General features: G+C 38.5%; 1 long non-coding RNA gene and 2 other non-coding genes across 3 annotated transcripts in view; 1 reads left to right on the top strand and 2 right to left on the bottom strand.

Moving 5' to 3' along the window:
• LOC124968527 (uncharacterized) overlaps positions 1-17,521 on the bottom strand; it is a 31,131-nt gene extending 13,610 nt beyond the window's left edge. The window contains exons 1-2 of the long non-coding RNA XR_007105749.1: positions 17,471-17,521; positions 3,238-3,360 (exon numbers count right to left, since the gene is read on the bottom strand). This is a non-coding gene — a long non-coding RNA (uncharacterized LOC124968527). The remainder of the gene's footprint in view (positions 1-3,237; positions 3,361-17,470) is intronic.
• LOC124969630 (U6 spliceosomal RNA) lies at positions 1,164-1,270 on the top strand. The gene has a single exon (XR_007106004.1). It is a non-coding gene; the product is annotated as a U6 spliceosomal RNA (small nuclear RNA).
• Positions 6,453-6,572, bottom strand: LOC124969667 (U6atac minor spliceosomal RNA). Its single transcript, XR_007106031.1, has one exon. It is a non-coding gene; the product is annotated as a U6atac minor spliceosomal RNA (small nuclear RNA).
• Positions 17,522-17,890: the final 369 nt, after the last annotated feature.

The raw sequence follows: 17,890 nt of genomic DNA on the forward strand, positions 1-17,890 counted from the left end.
GTATCTTTAAAACAGTAAAAGAAAACTCAGAACCAGAACTATATACTCTGCAAATCCTTCAAATGTAAAGACTCAGGGCTGCGGGGACAGAGCATAGTAGAACACTTGTCTAGCATGTGCAAGTCCAGGGGTTCCATCCCCAGCCCTACAAAAATAATAAACACCAAATGTATTTTCAGACAAATAAAAGCTGATGAGATCAACTCCTGTAGATTGGTGCTACCAGAAATACTGTAGGAAGTGTTTTTCACTGAAGGGAAATAATCTCAGATTGAGGCACAGATTTATGGGAGGAAATTGAAGAACATGGAAAGGCAAAGAGGTGGATCAATATAAAATACTATTTTTGAAAAATTTAAAAACTACTGATTGTTTAAATGTGGTATAAATTTATAACATAAGGAAAGGTAAAATATGACAATGGCATTAGGGATAAGGAAGAAAATAGAATTATAATCTCATTTGTTGAGGTGATAAAATACTAAATGTAGATTTAATAAGGATAGTTTTTAATTAATAAAGATTTTCTCAACCACAGTTATGCAAGGAAACCCCTCAGAAAATTATGCGGGTGACTATTTTCTGAATTCCTGATGCACAACAGAGAAGTAATTCATAACATGCAATGAATGACTTAGGGCAGTAGGGTTTAATTCTGTCTCTCAGACCCTGCTTTAGAGGAACCATTCATCTGTCCCAAGTTTTCAATTCAGCAAATATTTCAATGAAATTGACACAACTGCATTCAAATAGGTTGGAAACCATAATTTAGAGCTTGTATGTATTACTATGTTAGTTAATATTATAATTACATTCATCATTATTATATAATTATGTCACATAATTATGACTGGTCTTAAATTTGCAATCCTCCTGCCTTGGCCTCCCAAATTGTTGGGATTACAGCTATGTTCCACCATGTCTACTAATAGATTGTTTTTTGAAATAAGCTGTTTATGAGAAACACTTTAAACATTAGGTCACTATTTTTTTTTTAATGTAGGAGGAAATACCATGTATGCACTATACTTAAGAAAACTGGTCTAGCAGGTTAGTGGCCCATGCATGTAATCCCGGCAACTCCGGAGGCTAAAGAAGGGGGATCACAAGTTCAAGGCCAGTTTTGGCAACTTCATGAGACCCTGTCTCAAAAAATAAAAGGGGCGCTCAATTCGGCAGCATATATACTAAAATTGGAATGATACAGAGAAGAATAGCATGGCCCCTGCGCAAGTATGACACACAAATTCGTGAAGCGTTCCATATTTTTTGCAACAGAATGAAACTAAACCCATATCTCTCACCCTGCACAAAAATCAACTCACAATGGATCAAGGACCTTGGAATCAGACCACAGACCCTTCATCTTATAGAAGAAAAAGTAGGTCCAAATCTTCAACATGTCGGCTTAGGATCAGACTTCCTTAACAGGACTCCCATAGCACAAGAAATAAAAGCAAGAATCAATAACTGGGATAGATTCAAACTAGAAAGTTTTCTCTCAGCAAAGGAAACTATCAGCAATGCGAAGAGAGAGCCTACAGAGTGGGAAAATATCTTTGCCACTCATAGTTCAGATAGAGCACTAATTTCCAGAATATATAAAGAACTCAAAAAACTCTACACCAAGAATACAAATAATCCAGTCAACAAATGGGCTAAGGATATGAACAGACAGAAGAAGATCTACAAGCAACCAACAAATATGAAAAAATGTTCAACATCTCTAGTAATAAGAGAAATGCAAATCAAAACTATACTAAGATTCCATCTCACCCCAATTAGAATGGCGATTATCAAGAACACAAGCAACAATAGGTGTTGGCGAGGATGTGGGGAAAAAGGTACACTCATACATTGCTGGTGGGACTGCAAATTAGTGCAGCCACTCTGGAAAGCAGTGTGGAGATTCCTCAGAAATCTTGGAATGGAACCACCATTTGACCCAGCTATCCCACTCCTTGGCCTATACCCAAAGGACTTAAAATCAGCATACTACAGAGATACAGCCACATCAATGTTCATAGCTACTCAATTCACAATAGCCAGATTGTGGAACCAACGTAGATGTCCTTCAACGTAGATGGATAAAGAAACTGTGTTATATATATATACAATGGAATATTACTCCGCAATGAAGAATGATAAAATTATGGTATTTGCAGGCAAATGGATGAAATTGGAGAATATCATGCTAAGTGAGATAAGCCAATCTCAAAAAACCAAAGGACGAATGATCTCGCTGATAAGCAGATGATGACACATAATGGGGGGTGGGAGGGGTTAGGGTTAGGGATGGGGGCAAGAATGGAGGAAGGAAGGACTGTATAGAGGGAAAAGAGGGGTGAGAGGGGTGGGGGGAAGGGAAAAAATAACAGAATGAATCAAACAACATTACCCTATGTAAATTTATGATTACACAAATGGTATGCCTTTACTCCATGTACAGAGAAACAACATGTATCCCATTTGTTTATAATTAAAAATAAATAAATAAATAAATAAATAAATAAAAGGGACTGGGGATATAGTTCAGTGGTACAGCACTCCTTAGTTCAATCCCCAGTACTGTAAGGAAAAAAAAATAAAATAAAACAAGCAAGCAACCCAGGATAGCTATATTAATACCAGACAAATATAGTCTAAGACACAGAAGAGCAGTTAATGATAAAGGAAATAGTGATATGAGTAGCTCCTGCAGCCATCTTGCAACTAGATACATGCTGAGATAAGATGAAAGACCAACGAGAATCTGGGTTCTTGATGACTTCAACAAGTCATTAAATAAGCCAATCCTGGAATTTCCCTTCTTGTTCAGCTGGGTTTCTTGTCTGTTTTAGAGGACTCAATTTTGTCAACCAATATTGTTTTCCTCCACACTCTCCTTGAACCAATTCTGAGAGAAATCGAGGAAGAGGATGTTCCTCAGTAGAAATAACTTAAAGACCCTTTGCCAGTTAATACATCTGAAGTTTTTCACCTTGAATTTAGAGGAATCCACCCCCACCCATGTCAGGAACTTGGGCTCGGGCACTACTTAAAAAGCTATACTCATATTTTCTGTATTGCGATTCATAACAAACATCTAACAAATCTGGAGGGACACCCACACCCATGAACAACTCTTATTTGCTGATTAAAATTTGAAATATTGAAGCTTCTGAAGTGAGAAAATGAAAATACCCATCTACTTCTGGTCCTGGACTAAGTTCCTTAATACTGCAACACACTACCAACCTTCAGCAGTCACATTCTTCTAAGTACATGCAGTCTGCTTGAGATGAACTTGATTGCTGCTGTTCACATAACCAAACTTCTTCCAATTGCTGATGTTAAAGATTCAAGGGTGTTTCCCTCCCCCTAGGGAAGGAATGACAGCATAAAGCAAGACATCTGTGTGAATAATAATCCCTCCCCAACACTTCATAGCATTATTTGTAATTAAAGGGAAAATAGTAAATTTGACACAACATCAGGACAAAGGGCTTTTCTGAAACATTGTACCAGAATCTTCTGTAGTTTTGCATTTTCAAGTAAAAATATCAGAGTTAAACTGTGCAGGCAAATTTAAATTTAATATGATGTTAAAGTCTGAGCCAGCAGGATCTATGGTTTAACTGAATTTTTTCTTTAATTGCAATAGTAGCATCAAACTGCTCAGCCAGCCTATTCTCATAGATCTAGCAACTTTCAGAGGTTACTAATTTTTACATCCTGCTGAAATAATTTTGATATCACATCCCTATCAGGCTATAATCTGACTGTGAGACTCATGCAAGAAAGATCAGCAAAGTGGAGGAAAGGGAAACGGAAAGTACTGTGGACTGAATTAAAGCAAATTATATCCCATGTTTGGATAATTATGTCAAAATGAACCCTAATATTATCTATAATTAAAAGAAACTAATAAAAAATGTTTACAGACTCATGCAATTTAAAATACTATTTCATATTAGCCATGAAATAGTCCATTAACTTTCCATTACTATAACAAACCCAGGATAATCACTCATAAAGTTTTAAAAAGCTGGGCTGGGGAGATAGCTCAGTTGGTAGAGTGCTTGCCTTGCAAGCGTGAGTCCCTGGGGTTCGATCCCCAGCACCGCCAGGAAAAAAAAAAAAAAAATGAATGGGACTGGGGATATAGCTCAGTTGGTAGAGTGCTCGCCTTGTGAGCACAAGGCCCTGGGTTCAATTCCCAGCACCACAAAAAAAAAAAACGCTGATTTCAGCTCACAGTTTTGGAGGTTTCAGTCCGTAATTGATTGGCACCAGTGCTTCTGGGCTGATGGCAAGGCAGCACATAGGAAGCACATGGTAGACCAAAGCTGTTCACCTCATGGTCAGGGAAAAAACGAGAAGTGGCTGGGGTCCCACTCTCCCCTTCAGGGGCACACCTCCTAGTAGGTCCCACATCTTACAGTTTCCACTGCCCCCCCCCATAAGACCAGCCTGTAGACTAACACCTTAATATGTGAGCTTTTTAGGGACATTCCAGATCTAAAGTGTAGCATTTGGCTCCTAGCCTCATGTGCATCTTACATGGAAAATGCGTTTAGTCCATCTTCAAGCATCTACAAAGTCTTACCAGAACTGCAATGCTCAAAAGTCCAAGTCCAGGACTGGGGGGAGACCTCAGTCAGTAGAGTGCTTGCCTTGCAAGCATGAGGCCCTGGGTTCGATCCCCAGTACCGGGGGAAAAAAAAAAAAATTCCAAGTCCAAAGTCTCTTGAAAGACTGAAGGCAAACTCACTGTGAGATCCTATAAAAATCAAAATGAAAATTACATGCCTACAGAACCAACATCATGTGGACGACACCAAGTACTACCACCAGTCTGAGCTGCATCTGGATCTACCTGAACCATAGCTGCAGTAGCTTCTGAGTGCCTTGCCAACAACAGTTCCCTAAATGATCCTAGGTGTTATGGTTTGGATCTGGACTGTTCCCCTAAAAGCTCATGTGTTGAAAATATGGTTTATATATGTGGTATCCCCCAAAAGCTCCAGTATTAATGCAGAAATGTTTGGAGGTGAAATTACTGAATTTTGAGGACTGTAACCTAATCGGTCCCAGGATGGGGATGTGGCTCAGTGATTAAGTGGCCCTGTGTTCAATCCCTACTACAAAAAAAAAAAAAAAAAAAAGGCTGGATAAACTAGGGATAAAAGGATATTACCTCACCATTGTAAAGGCTACATATGACAAACCCAAATTAACATCATACTGAATAGAGAAGAACTGAAAGCATTTCCTCTAAAATCAGGAACAAGGATGTTAACTCTCACCAATCCTATTCAATGTAATTCTTGAAACTCTAGCCAGAGCAATCAAGCAAGAGAAGGAAATTAAAAGGATACAAATAGGAAATGAAAAAGTCAAATAATCTGTTTGCTGATGACCTGACACTATATCTATTATACCCAACAACTCCACCAGAAGACTTCGTGAGCTGATTGATTCCACAAATTAGCGAGATACAAGATCAACATGCATAAATCAATGGCTTTGTATACATTGACAGTGATTATATTGAGAAAGGAATCAGAAAAACTATTCCATTCATAATAACCTCAAAAAAACTTGGGTATTAAATCTAATAAGGAGGTAAAAGATCTCTACAATGGAAACTATAGGGTATTGAAAAAAGAAAATGAAGAAGACCTTAAATATGGAAAGACATCCCATGTTCTTGGATAGGCAGAATATTGTCAAAATAGTCATATTATCAAAAGCACTCTATAACTTTAATGCAGTCCCTATCCAAATACCAATGATATTTTTCACAGAACTGAAAAAAAATAGTCCTTAAATTCACTTGGAAGAATAAAAGAACCAGAATAGCCAAAGCAATCAAAGAAGAACAATGCAGAGGCATCCTAATACCTGATCTCAAATTATACTACACAGCTACAGTAACAAAACAGCATGGTAATTGGCATCAAAATAGACATGAAGACCAATGGAACAGAATAAAAGATACAGAGACAAACCCACATATGTATAATCATTTGATGTTTGACAATGTTGCCAAAAATAAAATGTTGAGAGAAAAGATAGCTGTTTTAATAAATTATGTTGGGAAAACTGGATATCCATATGTAGAAGATGAAGCTAGATCCCTCTCTCTCACTCTGCAGAAAAGTCAACTCAAAATGGATCGAACACTTAGGAATTAGACCAGAAACTTTGCAACTACTAGAAGAAAACAGGGTAAACATTCCAGTATATTGGCTTAAGCATCAATTTCCTTAACAAGACTTTTAAAGCCCAAGAAATAAAACTAAGAATCAATAAATGGGATGCCATCAAATTAAAAAGACTGTGCACAGCAAAGGAAATGTTTAAAAACGTGAAGAGAGCTTAAGGAATGGGAGAAAATCTTTCCCAGCTGCTCCTCTGACAGGAAATTAATATCCAGATTATTTAAAGAACCCCAAAAGCTTAACATAAAAAAACAATAAATGGGCAAAAGAAAGTCTTTTATTTCTTAACCGTATGCGTGTCAGGCCTGAGGGTCTCTTCCATCCTTGTCAAGGGGAGTGCTAACCTTCTCTCCTTTCATACAACACATCTTTTATTTCTTAAAAGAAGTAACATGAATGGTCAACAAATATATGAAAATGAAACAAATATTATGAAGTCAAATCCCATCTCTAGCTATCAGGGAAATGCAAATCAAAAACTACACTAAGATTTCACCTCACTCCAGTCAGAATAGCAATTATCAAGAATATAAGTAATAATAAAGGTTGGCAAGGATATGGGGAAAGTTTCTTCATACATTGTTGGTGGGACTGCAAATTAATACAACCACTCTGGAGAAGAGTATGGAGATTCCTCAAAAATCTAGGAATGAAACTAACATATGACCCAGCTATCCCGTTCCTTGATATTTATCCAAAAGAACTAAAATCAGCATACTATAGTGATACTGTTTATAGCAGCAGAATTCATAATAATCATTCTGGAAACAGCCCAGATGCCCTTCAATTGGTGAATGACTTAAGAAATATATACATATATACACACAATGAAGTTTTACCAGAACATAAAGAAGAATAAAATTATGGCACTTTCTGGTAAATGGATGTAAATAAAGAAAATCATGTTAAGTGAAATAATCCACACTCAGAAAGTCAAGTGTGAATGTTTTCTCTCATATGAAGAAGCTAGAGCAAAATAAGGCAAGAAGGAGTAGGGGAGGGGGTCAGATCTCATAAAGATATAGGGAAGATCAGTGGAATAGAAAAGAGATCAAGAAAAGCAGGAAGAAGAGGAGGAGGGAAGGAGAAGGGGAAGAAGTGCAGAATAAATTTAACAAAATACGCTATATGCATGTATAAATATACCTCGGTGAATTCTATTATCTATAAAGCACCAATCAAAACTAAACAAGTAAAAAAAAAAAAACTAAACAAGAGAAATGAAGATCATTAGAGGAAGGAGAATAGGAGAAGGGAGAGGTAGGAAAGGAGGGTCCAGAGAATGAAATGGAGTAAATCAAATCCCATGCATGTATGATTTTATCAAAATGAACCCAGTTACTGCATGTAACTATAATGCACTAATAAAAGAAAAGGACCAATGGAACCATGATCTTCCTAAGTCACTTGAGAAATCACAGCATCCACCCTCACAACTGCAGATCGGGCCAGATCACAGGTTGCCTTAAGTGCTATGAAGCACTGCCCCTGTCCCTAAAGGAAAAGGTACTTTTATTATGCAATTTTATAGGTGGGAAAACAGGCCACATTACTTGGACAAATTCATGAGATGATTAAAATAAAAAGTCTCTTATAAAAGACTCTTAAACTGTATCATATGTCACTTGTTGCTATACCCCATCCTCTGGAGAATATGATGAATATCAATCTTGAAGCAAAGAAAAAAATTGGAATTGAATGTCCTTTGTTGCTATAGTTACTAATACTGTATTTCCACAATGAAGGAAAATTTTGTAAAAACCCCCTTTGTACATTTTCTAAATATCCCTATGAATAAAACACCTGCCAAGTGAATGGAGAAAACATTATGTCATAAGTTTGTTTGATTATACTTGCTGCCTTGGCCTCCATTCTCAGGCCAGATGTGAACTTCCCCTCATGTGTTGTTTGCAATATAGTACACGTGTTCCTCATCTCAAAATGCCACATGCCCACAGACGCTGACCAAGATGAAAGCAAATAGCCAACAGCAGTCATGTAATTAAGCCCCCCTTTCCATGTTTTTTATTTAACTGGCCAATCCACAACTCCTGAGGGATGATTTCCATGACCCTGAATAAAGACATAGTGTCACAGATTTTCTCTGCCTTCTTCCATATCTCCCCTTCCCTCTCCCCCTTCCTCCTCATCTCCCCACTGGCTGGTTGAGCTCCTGCTTGCCTCCAGAATTTTCCTGGGACTCCTCTCCACACTCCTAACACTTCTGGGACCTGTGAGTGATAAATTCGTTTCCTAAACTGGGGTTTCATTTCCTTGTTCTGTCTCACCTGAAAGTTCTTGTAGAGAGGGGCTAACTTAGGACCAGCCTCAAAAGAGGGACATCAAGACCAAAGGAGAAACAGTTCTACCACTGAAGAATTAAAAGACAGGTATGATCCAGCAATTTCACTTTGGGGTATATAACCAAAAGAATTGAAAGCAGGGATAGAAAGAGCAATATGTACACCTACATTCATACCAACAGTACACAATATCCAAAAGGTGCAAGCAACTCAAAATGATGGTAAATCCACACAACAGAATATCATTCAGCCTTAAAAAGAAAGGAAATCCTGGCACATGCTACAATATGGGTGAACCTTGAAGATATTATGTTTAACAAATATATGAACCACACAAAGTCAAATATTGTAACTTTTTTTCATGCTGGGAATTGAACACAAGTAGGTAAGTGCTCTACCCAGTTACATTGCCACCCACTGTGACTTCATTTTTTTAATTTTTATTGAAAACAAATGAGATACATGGTGTTTCTGTTTGTACATGGAATAACAGCATACCATTTGCGTAATCATACATTTACATAGGGTAATGATGTTTGGTTCATTCTGTTATTGTTTCCTTCCCCCCCCACCCCTCCCACGCCTCGTTTCCTCTATACAGTCCCTCCTTCCTCCATTCTTGCCCCCCTCCGACCCCCCATTATGTGTCATCATCCGCTTATCAGTGAGATCATTCGTCCTTTGGTTTTGTGAGATTGGCTTATCTCACTTAGCATGATATTCTCCAATTTCATCCATTTGCCTGCAAATGCAATTTTATTATTCTTTATAGCTGAGTAATATTCCATTGTGTATATATATATATATATATATATATATACACCACAGTTTCTTTATCCAGTCATCAATTGAAGGACATCTACGTTGGTTCCACAGTCTAGCTATTATGAATTGACCAGCTACGAACATTGATATGGCTGTATCTCTGTAGTATGCTGATTTTAAGTCCTTTGGGTATAGGCCAAGGAGTGGGATAGGTGGGTCAAATGGTGGTTCCATTCCAAGTTTTCTAAGGAATCTCCACACTGCTTTCCAGAGTGGCTGCACTAATTTGCAGCCCCACCAGCAATGTATGAGTGTACCTTTTTCCCCACATCCTCTCCAACACCATTGTTGCTTGTATTCTTGATAATCTCCATTCTAATTGGGGTGAGATGGGATCTTAGTGTAGTTTTGATTTGCATTTCTCTTATTACTAGAGATGTTGAACATTTTTTCATATGTTTGTTGATTGCTTGTAGATCTTCTTCTGTGAAGTGTCTGTTCATATCCTTAGCCCATTTGTTGAGTGGATTATTTGTATTCTTGGTGTAGAGTTTTTTGAGTTCTTTGTATATTCTGGAAATTAGTGCTCGATCTGAACTATGAGTAGCAAAGATATTCTCCCACTCTGTAGGCTCTCTCTTCGCATTGCTGATAGTTTCCTTTACTGAGAGAAAGCTACTTAGTTTGAATCTATCCCAGTTATTGATTCTTGCTTTTATTTCTTGTGCTATGGGAGTCCTGTTAAGGAAGTCTGATCCTAAGCCGACATGTTGAAGATTTGGACCTACTTTTTCTTCTATAAGATGAAGGATCTCTGTTCTGATTTCAAGGTCTTTGATCCATTGTGAGTTGATTTTTGTGCAGGGTGAGAGGGGTTAAGTTTCATGCTGTTGCATATGAATTTCCAGTTTTCCCAGCACCATTTGTTGAAGAGGCTATCTTTTATCCATTGCATATTTTTGGCACCTTTGTCTAGTATGAGAAAATTGTATTTATTTGGGTTTGTGTCCGTGTCCTCTATTCTGTACCATTGATCTACCTGTCTATTTTGGTGCCAATACCATGCCATTTTTGTTACTATTGCTTTGTAGTATAGTTGAAGTTCTGGTATTGTGATACCCCGTTTCATTCTTCCTGCTAAGGCTTGCTTTAGCTATTCTAGGTTTCTTATTCTTCCAGATGAATTTCATGATTGCTTGCTCTATTTCTGTAAGGTACATCATTGGGATTTTAATTGGAATTGCCTTGAATCTGTATAGCACTTTTGGTAGTATGGCCATTTTGACAATATTAATTCTTCCTATCCAAGAACATGGGAGATCTTTCCATCTTTCCATCTTCTAAGGTCTTCCTCAATTTCTTTCTTCAATGTTTTGTCGTTTTCATTGTAGAGATCTTTTACCTCTTTGGTTAGATTGATGCCCAAGTATTTTATTTTATTTTTTTGAGGCTACTGCAAATGGAGTTGTTTTCCTCATTTCCCTTTCAGCTGTTTCGTCACTTGCATATAAAAATGCTTTAGATTTATGCGTGTTGATTTTATAGCCTTCTATTTTGCTGAATTCATTAATGAGGTCTAGAAGTTTTCTGGAGGAGGTTTTTGGATCCTCTAAATAGAGAATCATGTCATCAGCAAATAGTGACAGCTTAAGTTCCTCTTTTCCTATTCATATCCCTTTAATGTCTTTAGTCTGCCTAATTGCTCTGGCTAGAGTTTCAAGGACAATGTTGAATAGAAGTGGTGAAAGAGGACATCTCTGTCTTGTTCCCATTTTTAAAGGGAATGGTTTCAGTTTTTCTCCATTAAGAATGATGTTGGCCATGGGCTTAGCATAAATAGCCTTTACAATGTTCAGGTATGTTCCTACTATCCCTATTTTTTCTAGTGTTTTGAGCATGAAGGGGTGTTGTATTTTGTCGAATGCTTTTTCTGCATCAATTGAAATAACCATATGATTCTTATCCTTAAGTCTATTGACATGATGGATTACGTTTGTGACTTCATTTTTAATGAGGTACGTACATTAGTGAAATTGACAACACAGAAGAGTGCACCAGTGCTGAAGGAAGAGGATAATCTAGAGTTATCTCAGTGTCTTTTTTTTTTTTAATTGTAAACAAATGGGATACATGTTGTTTCTCTGTCTGTACATGGCGTAAAGGCATACCATTTGTGTAATCATAAATTTACATAGGGTAATGTTGTTTGATTCATTCTGCCATTTTTTCCCTTCCCCCCGCTCCCCTCCCACCCTTCCCCTCCATCTATACAGTCCTTCCTTCCTCCATTCCTGCCCCCCTCCCTAAACTCAACTCCAACCCCAACACTAACCCTTCCCATCCCCCATTATGTGTCATCATCCACTTATTAGCGATATCATTCTTCCTTTGGTTTTTTGAGATTGGCTTATCTCACTTAGCATGATATTCTCCAGTTTCATCCATTTGCCTGCAAATGCTATAATTTTATCGTTCTTTATGGCTGAGTAATATTCCATTGTATATATATACCACATTTTCTTTATCCATTCATCAATTGAAGGACATCTAGGTTGGTTCCACAATCTGGCTATTGTGAACTGAGCAGCTATGAACATTGATGTGGCTGTATCTCTGTAATATGCTGATTTTAAGTCCTTTGGGTATAGGCCAAGGAGTGGGATAGCTGGATCAAATGGTGTTTCCATTCCAAGTTTTCTAAGGAATCTCCACACTGCTTTCCAGAGTGGCTGCACTAATTTGCAGCCCCACCAGCAATGTAAGAGTGTACCTTTCTCCCCACATCCTCGCCAACACCTGTTGTTGCTTGTATTCTTGATAATTGCCATTCTAATTGGGGTGAGATGGAATCTTAGGGTGGTTTTGATTTGCATTTCTCTTATTACTAGAGATGTTGAACATTTTTCCATATGTTTGTTGATTGCTTGTATATCTTCTTCTGTGAAGTGTCTATTCATTTCCTTAGCCCATTTGTCAGTTGGATTATTTACATTCTTGGTGTAGAGTTTTTTGAGTTCTTTATAGATTCTGGAGATTAGCGCTCTATCTGAAGTATGATTGGCAAAGATTTTCTCCCACTCTGTAGGCTCTTTCTTCGCATTACTGATAGTTTCCTTTGCTGAGAGAAAGCTTTTTAGTTTGAATCTATCCCAGTTATTAATTCTTCCTTTTATTTCTTGTGCTATGGGAGTCCTGTTGAGGAAGTCTGGTCCTAAGCCGACATGTTGAAGCTCTGGACCTACTTTTTCTTCTATAAGATGCAAGGTCTCTGGTCTGATTCCGAGATCCTTATTCCATTTTGAGTTTAGTTTCGTGCATGGTGAGAGATATGGGTTTAGTTTCATTCTGTTGCATATGGATTTCCAATTCTCCCAGCACCATTTGTTGAAGAGGCTATCTTTTCTCCATTGCATATTTTTGGTCCCTTTGTCTAGTATGAGAAAATTGTATTTATTTGGGTTTGTGTCCGTGTCCTCTATTCTGTACCATTGATCCACCTTTCTATTTTGGTACCAATACCATGCCATTTTTGTTACTATTGCTTTGTAGTAGAGTTGAAGATCTGGTATTGCGATACCCCCTGCTTCACTCTTTCTGCCAAGGATTGCTTTAGCTATTCTGGGTTTTTTATTCTTCCAGATGAATTTCATAATTGCTTGCTCTATTTCTGTAAGGTACATCATCGGGATTTTAATTGGAATTGCATTGAATCTGTATAGCACTTTTGGTAGTATGGCCATTTTGACAATATTAATTCTTCCTATTCAAGAACATGGGAGATCCTTCCATCTTCTAAGGTTTTCTTGAATTTCTTTCTTTAGTGTTCTGTAGTTCTCATTGTAGAGGTCTTTCACCTCTTTTGTGAGATTGATTCCCAAATACTTTATTTTTTTTGAAGCTATTGTGAATGGGGTAGTTTTCCTAATTTCTCTTTCTGAAGATTCATCGCTTATATATAAAAATGCCTTAGATTTATGTGCATTGATCTTATATCCTGCTACTTTACTGAATTCACTTATGAGATCTAAAAGTTTTCTGGTGGAATTTCCTGGTTCCTCTAAGTATACCATCATATCATCAGCAAATAGGGATAGTTTGAGTTCTTCTTTTCCTATTCGTATCCCTTTAATTTCTTTGGTCTGTCTAATTGCTCTGGCTAGAGTTTCAAGGACGATATTGAATAGAAGTGGTGAAAGAGGGCATCCCTGCCTTGTTCCAGTTTTTAGAGGGAATGCTTTCAGTTTTTCACCATTTAGAATGATATTAGCCATGGGTTTAGCGTAGATGGCCTTTACAATGTTAAGGAATGTTCCCACTATCCCTATTTTTTCTAGTGTTTTGAGCATGAAGGGGTGCTGTATTTTATCAAATGCTTTTTCTGCATCTATCGAAATAATCATGTGATTCTTGACTTTAAGTCTATTGATATGGTGAATGACATTTATTGATTTCCTGATGTTGAACCAACCTTGCATCCCTGGGATGAAACCCACTTGATCATGGTGCACTATCTTTTTAATATGTTTTTGTATGCGATTTGCTAAAATTTTGCTTAGAATTTTTGCGTCGATGTTCATTAAGGATATTGGTCTGAAATTTTCTTTCCTCGATGTGTCTCTGTCTGGTTTAGGAATCAGGGTAATATTGGCTTCATAGAATGAGTTTGGGAGAGTTCCCTCCTCTTCTATTTTCTGGAATACTTTGAGAAGTATTGGAATGAGTTCTTCTTTAAAAGTTTTGTAGAACTCGGCTGAGAACCCATCTGGTCCTGGACTTTTCTTTGTTGGAAGGCTTTTGATGACTTCTATTTCATTACTTGAAATTGGTCTATTTAAATTGTGTATGTCCTCCTCGTTCAGTTTAGGCAATTCATATGTCTCTAGAAACCTGTTGATGTCTTCGAAATTTTCTATTTTGTTGGAGTATAGATTTTCAAAATAGCTTCTAATTATGTTTTGTATTTCAGTCGTGTCTGTTGTGATATTTCCTTGTTCATTCCGAATTTTAGTGATTTGGGTTTTCTCTCGTCTTCTCTTTGTTAGTGTGGCTAAAGGTTTATCAATTTTGTTTATTTTTTCGAAGAACCAACTACTTATTTTGTCAATTTTTTGTATTGTTTCTTTCGTTTCAAATTCGTTGATTTCAGCTCTCAGTTTAACTATTTCCTGTCTTCTACTACTTTTGGTGTTGGTCTGTTCTTCTTTTTCTAGGGCTTTAAGCTGTAGTGTTAGGTCATTTATTTTTTGAGTCTTACTTCTTTTATTAAATGCGCTCCATGAAATAAATCTTCCTCTAAGTACCGCTTTCATAGTGTCCCAGAGATTTTGATAGGATGTTTCTTTGTTCTCGTTTACCTCTAAGAATTTTTTAATTTCCTTCCTAATATCTTCTGTTATCCATTCATCATATAGTAGCATATTGTTTAATCTCCAGGTGTTGGAGTAGTTTCTGTTTTTTACTCTTTCATTAATTTGTAACTTCAATCCATTATGATCTGATAGAATACAAGGTAGTGTCTCTATCTTCTTGTATTTGCTGACATTAGCTTTGTGGCATAATATATGGTCTATTTTAGAGAAGGATCCATGTGCTGCTGAGAAGAAAGTGTATTCGCTCTTGGTTGGATGGTATATTCTATAAATGTCTGTTAAGTCTAAATTATTGATTGTGTTATTGAGATCTATGGTTTCTTTGTTCAATTTTTGTTTGGAAGATCTGTCCAGTGGTGAAAGAGGCGTGTTAAAATCACCTAGTTTTATTGTGTTATGGTCTATTTGGTTTCTAAAATTGAGAAGGATTTGTTTAACATACATGGATGAGCCACTGTTTGGGGCATAGATGTTTATGATTGTTATATCTTGCTGATTTATGCTTCCCTTAAGCAGTATGAAATGTCCTTCTTTATCCCTTCTAACTAACATTGGCTTGAAGTCCACATTATCTGAAATGAGGATGGATACTCCAGCTTTTTTGCTGAGCCCATGTGCATGGTATGTTTTTCCCCATCCTTTCACCTTTAGTCTATGGGTATCTCTTTCTATGAGGTGAGTCTCTTGCAGGCAACATAATGTTGGAACTTTCTTTTTAATCCAATCTGCCAGTCTATGTCTTTTGATTGATGAGTTCAGGCCATTAACATTCAGGGTTATTATTGAGATATGATTTGTATTCCCGGTCATTTGGTTCATATTTAAAATTTTATTTATTTATTTATTTATTTATTTATTTATTTATTTATTTATTTTTTGACACATCTTGGTTCCTCCTTTATTTGACAGTTCCTTTAGGATAATTCCTCCCTTTGCTGATTTGCTTCTTTGTTTTTTATCTCTTCCTCATGAAATATTTTGCTGAGAATGTTCTGTAATGCTGCCTTTCTTTTTGTAAATTCTTTTCGCTTTTGTTTATCATGGAATGATTTTATTTCATGGTCAAATTTGAAGGTAAGTTTTGCTGGGTATAAGATTCTTGGTTGGCATCCATTTTCTTTCAGAGCTGGAAAAATTTTGTTCCAGGCCCTTCTAGCTTTTAGGGTCTGAATTGAAAAATCTGCTGATATCCGTATTGGTTTCCCCCTGAATGAATTTGGTTCTTTTCTCTCACAGCCTTTAAAATTCAGTCTTTATTCTGTATGTTAGGTATTTTCATTATAATGTGCCTTGGTGTGGGTCTGTTGTAATTTTGTGTATTTGGAGTCCTATAAGCCTCTTAGACTTGAATTTCCATTTCATTCTTAGATTTGGGAAATTTTCTGATATTATTTCATTGAATAGATTACTCATTCCTTTGGTTTGTTTCTCTAAGCATTCCTCAATCCCAATAATTCTCAAATTTGGCCTTTTCATGATATTCCATAGTTCTTGCAGATTCTGTTCATGATTTCTTACTATCTTCTCTGTTTGTTCAACTTTGTTTTCGAGGTTAAATATTTTGTCTTCAATATCTGAAGTTCTGTCTTCCAGATGTTCTATTCTATTGGTTATGCTTCCTATGGAGTTCTTAATTTGGTTTATTGTTTCCTTCATTTCAAGGATTTCTGTTTGTTTTTTTTTTCAATATCTCTAACTCTTTATTGAAATGATCTTTTGCTTCCTGAATTTGCTCTGTTAACTGTCGATTGGTGCGATCATTCAATGCCTGCATTTGCTCTTTCATCTCATCGTTTGCTTCCCTAATCATTTTAATTATGTACATTCTGAGCTCCCTTTCTGTCATTTCTTCTGCCATACTGTCGTTGGATTTTATTGATGTAACATCTAGATTTTTGGGGGGCATTTTCTTCCCTTGTTTTCTCATATTGTTCAGGAATCAGTGGGTCATTAAGATATTGCAGATTTCCTCTATCAACTTATAATGTCCCTGAAGATTGCTAGTATATCCCCTCTTATCCTTCAGTAGCCTGAGGTCTTGGAGGAGGTTGATAATGCAGAGCTCCACGAAGAAGCTGCCTCTCTAGGTGTGGTAACCCTCAGGTGGTGTATATTCCCTGCTAGTGGGCAGAGGTGCCTCCACTTGTTGACCAATGGTCATCCAATGGGGAACTAGACTGCGGGCTGAGGCAAGGCCTGTTTGTGCCTATGTCTCTGGCTTTACCGTCCCTGTGGGAAAACCTCCCCTGGCCGGGAAGAGTCACTCGGTGGGGACGTCTCGCTGGTCAGTTGCCCTCCTGGAGGTTCCCCTCAATCTACAACTACCACCTGGGCTGGGCTGTCTTCCTCTGCAACGATCCCAGGGGCCCGGACCTACGTCCTGGGCCTGGGAGCCTCACCCTTCGCAGGCGAGTCTCCTTAGGCTGCCTCTCCCAGAGAATCTGCCCGCCGCCCTGGAAACTTCGCTCCGCCCCTAGGCATGTCTCTGTGCGGCTCTTCCAGCAAGAAGCCCCCTAGCTCCTGGGACCCTTGTCTGCACCAATCACCTGGCTATGCAGCCCCTCCCCTGAGCCACCACCTGGAGCCCCGTACAATAGCTCCGAGACCCAGAGACCCGCCACACACCTCCTCCTCCGGACAGCCGCCCGGTTTCCGACGCAGTCACTAGGAGTCCAAGCAACTCACTTCGGGTCTCCTCCTCCCGCCAACCACCCGTAGCCCTAGGCAGTCACTCCAAGTCCAAGTGACCCGCCCTGTTCCTCCTCCTCCTCCTTGGGGTAGCCCCCCAGGTGTTCAGGAGCGGTGGCTCCTAGACCAGGTGACTCACCATGCTCCTCCTCCAGGCAGGCCACCGGTGTTCAGGAGCGGTCGCTTTTAGTCCAATCAACTCACCACTCGCCTCCTCCTCTGGCAACCGCCTGTGGCTCTGATGCTGTCACTCCCAGACTAAGCGTCCCACCGCTCTCCTCCTCCAGGCAGGCCACCAGTGTTCTGGAGCAGCTGCTCCGAGTTCAAACAGCTCATCACGCAGCTCCTCCTCCGGCAACCACCCGCGGCTCTGATGCAGTCACTCCCAGATCAAGCAACACGCCGCGCTCCTCCTCCTCCTCCGGGCAACCTCCCGGCACTCAGGAGCGCTCGCTCTGAGTTCAAACAGCTCACCACGCAGCTCCTCCTCTGGCAACCGCCCGTGGCTCTGATGCAGTCACTCCTAGACCAAGCGTCCTGCCGCGCTCCTCCTCTTCCT

The sequence above is a fragment of the Sciurus carolinensis genome, chromosome 17, assembly GCF_902686445.1.
Source record: "Sciurus carolinensis chromosome 17, mSciCar1.2, whole genome shotgun sequence".
NCBI lineage: Eukaryota > Metazoa > Chordata > Mammalia > Rodentia > Sciuridae > Sciurus > Sciurus carolinensis.